Here is an 8,793-nt window from a genome sequence, read left to right as displayed (position 1 = left end):
AACATCTGTATCTAATAAAGTTAAAATGATTTAAAAAATACTAATAATATTAAACTGAAGAATTGTCCAAACTTATGAGAAAGTAAATGTTGTTTTATAACAACGTCAGCTAAGCTAACCGGGTAGCTAACCTAACTAGGTAGCTAACCCAGGTAGCAAAAGGCTTCTTTCCTCCAGACCCCCCCAAAATAAGAGGAAACTAATTCTCTTAAGTGCTGAGTTTCTGCATTTTATTTAACATGCTTTGTGTTTGTATTTCTTTAGTTGAACAACTATAATCTGGCTAAATTTTGTATACAGTTCAACGCAGAGTGCTGGCCTTCAAAATAAAAGCTTTAGTTTTTAGGCCTTTTACACATCGGGACGTAATAAATAAACGACATGAAAATGCCAAATACTTGATATTATCCACAGTGGAACCATGGACCTGGTTCCCCACAGTGGACCTGGTTCCCCACCGTAGACCTGGTTCCCCACAGTGGACCTGGTTCCCCACAGTAGACCTGGTTCCCCACAGTGACACCGTGGACCTGGTTCCCCACAGTGGACCTGGTTCCCCACAGTGGACCTGGTTCCCCACAGTAGACCTGGTTCCCCACAGTGACACAGTAGACCTGGTTCCCAACAGTGACACAGTAGACCTGGTTCCCCACAGTGGACCTGGTTCCCCCCAGTGGACCTGGTTCCCCCCAGTGACACCGTGGACCTGCCCAGAACCACCAGGGCCGTGAAGGTCACCTCCACAGGAGCTGCTGTCCCCGCCTCCGTCCACTCGCCCTCTACATGTTGTGAAACCTGCAGTGCTCCGTTCTTTTCCCTCCTCTCCGTTCTGTATTTATTACAAAACAAAACAAAGTGACCGAACCTCTCAAAGCTTTGAGGAACCGATGCAGTGAAATGTGAAATGGATGTTTAGGTGGACGGCTTTATCTGCTAAATCCCAGCAGTTGGCCTCACTATCGAGCACAATGACCCTAAATAATGTCAACAGCTCATTTCCACCGGGGCTGTGTGTGTGTGTGTGTGTGTGTGTGTGTGTGTGTGTGTGTGTGTGTGTGTGTGTATAAGCCGCAGCTCAGAGGCAGGTTGACGTGGTTGATACGAAGCCATCGCTCACCGATTACCGTGAGACAAAGCAGCGACTCGGAGGTTTTTTTTGGGGCCCAGGAAGATTTTGAAGATGAGTCGGAGGATTTTCTCTGGAAGTTTGATGACACGAGCTAAATGTACCACTGTTGAACATTTATCAACACACACACACACACACACACACTCCCCAAAAATAAATAATTCACACCAATTGCTCTTCTCCACTGTTGAGGTGGTGTGCAGGTTTTAGTTTTAAACGAGAGAAAATGGAAAGAGAAGTTATGCTAACGTGACCGAGTTAAAACACATTATTATTAATTAATCTCGTCATTGTTCGACACAAATAGCACCACATTTTAAACAGGTGCTCAAAATGGTGAACAATACTATTTAATAATCGATTTATTGAAGCCAATACAGTAAATTAATTGCTGACTCCATCTCATTTTGCTCCTTCGTGTTTTACACCGAACATCGTTGAGCTTCTGACATTTTTTATACAAGTTTTTAATGTAAAAATGAATAAAAATGTGATTAATGGAACGATCCGCTCTCCTTGAAGCGGACGTCTGAGTTCCCGGCTTCGCTCCGCGGGGCGCCGTTCTTCGGTTCTAGTCGCTGCGCGCCGCGTCGCTTTCGGTCATTTTCTAAATTAATAAAAAGCCGGCTGGGTTTTCTTATTTCACACCGTGTGAGTCGGGAGGAACTCCAGAGACTCGACACGCGTCCCCACGGGGGAGAACGCCGCAACACGAGGACCTGAAGCACATCGCTATTTTGAATTCAAGGCGTCGAGTGATATTCTGTGTTGTTGTTGTTGTTGTTGTTGCGGTGAATCAGTTTCACTCCCATGTTGTTGTGTTTTTTATAACTTCATTTTATTGGGTCCAGATCGGCGGCGGCGGCCCAGATTCAGGTCGGGCGTCGGAGGAGAGCGAGCGAGCGAATCCCCCCCCCCCCCCCCAAAAAAACCACTTCACAATTCGCCCTTAGCGGCGGCGGCGCGGCATTCTTTCATTAGCTAGCGGAGGTTTATCGGAGCGACCAGCCACCGGCGGCAGGTTCATGCACCCCTGAGCACAAAGACTCAAGTTGTTCTACATTTACAGAATCATTTAACTTCTTTAATTATTCCGTTAAATTACAATTGCAAATAAAGGCGCGTCGCCCCGCGGTGGTTATGCATGGCCTGCAACAAAACAAAAAAAAGAGCAACATTTTTAATGATTACTTTCCACACCGGACCCAAAACTTAATCTCCCACTGGACGAGAAATGAATGAATGAAAAAAAAGAGGGTGAAGATTTTCTCTTTCCATTCTGCTTTAATGGAGGGGAGCGTCATTCATCGGGGGCCCGGGACCCGCTCGGGACCAGATGTTGCCGAACCAACCAAACAATCGGGCTGAAAATAGAAAAAGGAGCCGGGGTGGGGGGGGGGGGGGGGGTGGGAATAAATTAATTGCTAATTTCTCCCCGTCTTTGATGGAATTAGGCTCAATTCTGTCCCCCCGATGTGCTGTGTGAATGTCCGCACGTTAAACGTTTTCTTCTTCTTCTTCTCCTCTCGCCCCCCCCCCCCCTTCTTCTTCTTCTCCTCTCGCCCCCCCTCCCCCCCCCCTCCTTCTTCTTCTTCTCCCCCTCTTTTCGGTTAAGGGCCACCCAGAGGAGAGCGAGCGATGCAAAACCGAGAAGTAATCCCTCTGTTTATCTCGGCTCCGAGGTTCGGCCCCAACCTCTGCCTCTATTATCCCCAAAAGGGATTTAAGGCAAACTTTCATTTATTGGCCCCCGGGCCCTCCGTCCTCTATATCCTCGGCTCCCGAAGCTCAGGATGCCCCCCCCCCCCACCCCTCTGTCCCAGTGTGAGCGGGATTTGCATAGAGCAACAATGCATGTTGCCGGGGCAGTGGCCAGTCGGCGGCGGGACGGGGCCCCCGGCTCAGGAGCGCCGTTTGCTCAGGCAGCACATGGCTATAGAAGAATGTGGCCTTCTGGAGGGGCGGGGGGGGGGGGCAGCACCTGCGTGGCAGCCCGGCGCCCTTCGCCACGCCGCCGAAAAAACAGCAGATGCACCGCAATCTGGACGCTGACCCCCCCCCCCCCCCTCTTCGTTCACACAAATGAGCAAACGTGGCAGGAAAAGCCCCCCCCCATAGGCTTTCTAGAGAAGCGAGGACCCTCTGAGACCAGGAGCCTCTGAGACCAGGACCCTCTGAGACCAGAACCCTCTGAGACCAGGAGCCTCTCGATTGGTCGGAATGTATAATGATAACTTTGTTTTATATAAATATATATTTATATATCGAATCCCAGAAAAAGACCTAAAAACAACAGTGAATGTTTCTTTTCTTTTTCCCTGAGCCGAGAGCTCCATTAAAACACATCAGTGAAGCCATGAACACACACACACACACACACACACACACACACACACACACACACACTGTACTTTATTTTGACTCTATTTCTGCTGCCACAAACACTCACTAGATGTGGACTCTGTGGTCCTCAGGATGAGTGTTGACAGATCAGCAGGAGTGTGTGTGTGTGTGTGTGTGTTTGTGTGAGTGTGTGTTGGGACACACAATGTAAAGTGTCGGCCTGCAGGGAGCCGAAAACCCCTCAGATACAGGTAAATAAGACCACCCACCCCACATCATCACATCATCACATCATCACATCACCACATCATCACATCATCACATCACCACATCATCACATCACATCATCACATCACCACATCACCACATCATCACATCACCACATCACCACATCATCACATCATCACATCACCACATCACCACATCATCACATCACCACATCACCACATCATCACATCACCACATCACCACATCACATCACCACATCATCACATCACCACATCACCACATCATCACATCACCACATCACCACATCACCACATCACCACATCACCACATCACCACATCACATCACCACATCACCACATCATCACATCACCACATCATCACATCACCACATCACCACATCACCACATCACCACATCACCACATCACCACATCACATCATCACATCATCACATCACCACATCATCACATCACCACATCATCACATCACCACATCACCACACTGTAAAAAAAGATCCTAATTTTACGGTAAATAACTCTAAATATTTACAGTATTTTTCTTTCTTTTTAAATTACATACAAAACTCTGTGAAATTACAGACATTATCTTTAAATTAACAACCCAACTGTTAATTTAAGTTTTATGCTCATAATACAAAATAACATTTTTTTCCCATTTTTGTAAAGAAAAATGACTGTATTATTAATACAGTCTTTTTACCGTTTTCTTAAATGACATACAAATTCATGTAAAACAACAATTATTACCTGTAATTAAATGTGGAGCTCCTTATATGAAGGTTTATGTCCATACTAACAATTTAACGATTTTCTTTGTAATTTTAAGGTAGATCATATTATATTTATATTAATGTGTACTTTTACATTCAAACTCTGTAAATCTGAATCTAAATGTAGCTAACTTTTGTCATTACATTAAACATATTGCATTTTTTGAAGAGTACAAAGTAGAAGAAATAATAGGTTTTGATACTTGTTCTTTATAGGAGCATTATAGGGCGACCGTGAGTATTTGTCCAGTGTCGGTGTCCCGGAGCGAGACATCTAACTTCTAACTGTAAGTCGCTTTTGGATAAAAGCGCCAGCTAAATGCATGTAACATGCTTGAAAGTTTCAACCTCAAGAGAGCAGTGCAGCAGAAACTTGTCATATAGGATTTAGTGTCAACTAGAAATAAGACCGTCACAATGGCAATGACCACCACGAGCGGAGTGCGAAGCATCCCAGATAGCAGTTGATCCTATCCGCCCTCCTGTCGCACTCGGTTTGGTCATGCCACCGGATTCGCGCACCATCAGACAGCGTTGTGACTGCGGTGGATGCTCCACGTTGTTGCCCTTCGACTTTTCAAACTGGTATTTTCAAAACTGCAGCTCTTTGCGCCAGAAGTACGAGTTAGGTAAGTGTTGAATTATGGCTCGTTTTCTTAAGAGTTCCCTCTTCTTTTGGCTGCCGCTAACATTGCTTTGTGAAGTTTGAGGTATTGTTAGACTTCAACGTAAATAAGTTATTACCGTAACATCCCGGTTTTAAAAGAAAAAATCGTATTTAATCACACACAGTTGGTGATGGTGTATAAGCTGATGTTGCTACTGCACGTGTCCCCTCTGCCAGGGCTGGTCCAGCTAACTACCATGTGTGGTTCTCATGGAGCTATCTTCTGCAGCTAGCGCTGAATTGTCAGTGGTTAGGTTACTTAAGCTCCAACCCAAGGGTGCGCGATGGAAGCTGAGCGAGCTAACCGCTAGCCCGCGAGCTAATAACGAGCGCTAGCTCGCGAGCTAATAGCGCTAGCTCGCGAGCTAATAGCGAGCGCCAGCACAGACCTGTTTTAATTTAATTCTGCATGTATTGAGTTCTCAACACGTAACTTAGAATTTGCAATGTCATCCTCACAGTTGTACAGAAGTGACAACACTGTTGATCGCCATCTCTACAATTCAGGTAAGCACACATTCTTTGGAAGGAAATGTTTTCACAGCAACTTAAAGACACATTTGAGAGGGAACCGTATAACCTGTTTAACTTTATAATGACCAGATTTGTATTAATTCATTAAAATACTATCTTAATAGCGTAGTGTTTGTTAGGATCTGTGTGTTTCCTGTTTTATGTTGAAGTCCCTGTCTCGTTTCCTGTTTCCCTGCTCTTCCCTCCCTGTGCTTGTCTGTTTCTTTCCTGATTGTTTCCAGCCACGCCCTGATTGTTTCCACCTGTGTCTCGTTCCCCTGTGTATTTAATCTGTGTCCTTCTGTTTGTCTGGTGTCAGATCGTCTTTTTTCGTTCCCGTGTGGTGTTGTCCGTGTTCCTGTACTGAGAATAAACTCAGTTTTTCGTGAAACTCCTGCTGCGTTTGGGTCCTCCACACCACGCATCCGTAACAGTGTTTTTATAAAAATGACTTGACATGCTATATAAGCACTACAAATTAATACAATTGAGAACAAATAGATATTGTATATTTCCTGAAAGAAAAGATGCATTTCAAACATTGTTTGTATTTTGGTTTGTTTTAGATAAAATGAACAGAAAGAATGGGCCTGTCTCCAGCTCCACCATTAGACGGAGGGTCCGTCAAGATGTTTTGACTACATCACTGTGATTGATGGGAAACTGAATACAACTTTGACTGTTAAGTAAAGTTTCTTCTCTTCAATGTGTATAACACGCCTATTATTGCCGTTTAATCTCTTTTTTTTACGGTATACCTCGTGTTTTCAAACACAAATTTTCATACTCCTGGTTATAAAGAACTTTAATAGTTGCAAAATATTATTTTTTTCAAAGTTCTTGGAACAGAAGGTTATATTTCTGTGACAAGTGACACTGTTTGTTTCTTTCCTCTGTAATTCAGGATGTTCCACTTCATAGAATTGTTGACTAACAAAACGGTAGCAGTAGTGCCACAAAGCTATACCAGCTTTGTGGCACTACTGCTACCGTTTTGGCCGAATTATCCGAGGGACGAAAGGGTGGACAAGGCTGTCAGAAGCGCCGAACAACCTGGACCAGACTGGCAGACACGTGACGTCAGAGTAATTGGATCATGCGGTATTATATTAATATTGTATTAATTGGCCGTTTTAAACGGATATAAAAAATCACTTTGTTATATATGTTGGGGGAAACAACATTTTAATCACATTGTTCTGTTTATAATTCTGTACTTTTTCATTGTGTTTATGTGACTTAATTTTTAGATAATTACTTGGTGGAAATATATGTCTTGCGACACATCAGATCTCCAGTCAGAAGAGGAGGCAATTCCTAAAAAGAGGAAGCCAATGCCGGTGTGAGTAAATATGTATACATTTTATTCTTTAGAACACTTTTACCTTAATAAAATAAAGCGTCTGTCATTCATTTTTATAGTATGACCAATTAGTTTTTTTCTATCTCTTTCTAGCCATTTCTATGGAGACTCGGATGGAGACAGTGAAAATGAAAATTCCCCCCACAAAACGGGTCCAACCACTAGCGGGACAGTTGTCCCTCCAATCATTGCCTCCTCCTAACTATTCCATGTACTCCATCACCAGCAGGACAGCGAACACGCCAGGGGGACACGCCCACCTGGCGAGGGGCGTGGTGTGGTTCAGACACCATTGCCTGCTGTGGTGAGCAACACCTCAAACGGCTATGGGATTCAAATTGAACCTTTTAATCATTTAATTTTTTTAAATGTTAACAATTGTTAATTGGATACAAGACATGCAATACACACTGTCACATTGAATCCAAGTGAATATGATTATTATGATTGCATTAATGAAATTGTATAAAACTTGATATTTCCATATTTTATGTAAAATCTCTTAATCGTTACATTTTTTAACTGTTTTTCGAATGGTTTTTTTATATAGCTGTTCCAGTTCAAATCCTAGGCATGCTGGAGACAATTACAGAGGTGAGAGACCCGGTTCCGTTTCCGTGTACCACAATGGAGGAAGTGGACCTTTTTGAGCAACGGCTCAAAGATCCCGTCAACATTCTAATGAGTGGTGAGTTTTTTTGTTTTAAGAATCTCACGCAAAGCTGATTAAAATCTATTGTATATAATTAACACTAGACAATACCATGTTTGATGGAAATGTTTTTTCAAACATTCTGTAAAGTATCAAATATTAATCGTACTTTTTCGATCCATTTTCGATTTCCTCCCTGGCAACGATCGGACGACATGATGCCAAACGTGGAACATCCCCGAATGAATGGAAAAAAATTATTCAGTCAAATGACATCTAAGACTTTGCTCCTGCGTAAGTAACTCATATTTAATGAAAACTATTTGGATTCACCGAGGTCTTGAGTAGTGTTCAAACTTACGAATAACCATCTTTCCCAGATCTTTTTTTAACGGTGCTAAATAAAATGTTTGAATTGCAACTTTATTCTCTACTTGGGTAAATGTTACTCGACTATATCTTTACATAATAGTTATATGATATATTGGCTCTAAATATAGCATAGCACACCTTAAGTGCCAGACAGCTACTAGATTTTAGACTGCATTTCTGCTCTATGTTGCACTGAGGATTCATGAGATTTTGTATCTGCTTGTGTGATTACAGATGCCGTCAGAAAGAATCATGCCACACATGCATCCACTGATGAACAGATTCTAAAGCATGCCATTAGGTGGTTCAACCTGGCAGCAAACCGGGGTAGCTCCAGGAGGCGTGCTACTGTCGACATCCCCACACTGAACAGAATTAAAATATATATTTAGATATTATATATAATATATATTTATATTTTTATATATATATACACACACACCAGTTCTCAGTTGGAAGTTCCACCATTCACTTGAGGCCACTGCGACCTATTCTCTGGGAGAATTGTGGTATTTGGGTTAGGTGGTCGGTATTTATGGTTGTATTAGTTGTAGCTCTTGTGTTCTAATGTGAGCTATAGTTTTTACTCTATATGTATGTGTGTATATATTGTCTCGAACTAATTATGATTCATACATGTACAAGAAATAATTTGATGTCCTTTTAATAAACTGTTTTTGATATTATTTCCGATTGCATTTCTTTTTTCCCCATTGATGCATATTAAATATATGTCGG

General features: G+C 42.7%; 1 long non-coding RNA gene across 8 annotated transcripts; it reads left to right on the top strand.

Moving 5' to 3' along the window:
* The first annotated feature begins 4,957 nt into the window (after nucleotides 1-4,957).
* Nucleotides 4,958-8,410, top strand: LOC130189577 (uncharacterized). 8 transcript variants are annotated; one of them, XR_008830826.1, is made up of 8 exons: nucleotides 4,958-5,117; nucleotides 5,617-5,662; nucleotides 6,235-6,349; nucleotides 6,573-6,769; nucleotides 6,919-7,010; nucleotides 7,261-7,335; nucleotides 7,582-7,719; nucleotides 8,290-8,410. It is a non-coding gene; the product is annotated as an uncharacterized LOC130189577 (long non-coding RNA). The 8 variants fall into 8 exon arrangements; XR_008830828.1 differs by having other exon boundaries at nucleotides 5,594-5,662; XR_008830822.1 differs by having other exon boundaries at nucleotides 5,617-6,349.
* The last annotated feature ends 383 nt before the right edge of the window (nucleotides 8,411-8,793 follow it).

This window comes from Pseudoliparis swirei, chromosome 24, assembly GCF_029220125.1.
Source record: "Pseudoliparis swirei isolate HS2019 ecotype Mariana Trench chromosome 24, NWPU_hadal_v1, whole genome shotgun sequence".
Lineage (NCBI taxonomy): Eukaryota > Metazoa > Chordata > Actinopteri > Perciformes > Liparidae > Pseudoliparis > Pseudoliparis swirei.
This window is presented reverse-complemented; position numbering and strand designations above follow the sequence as displayed.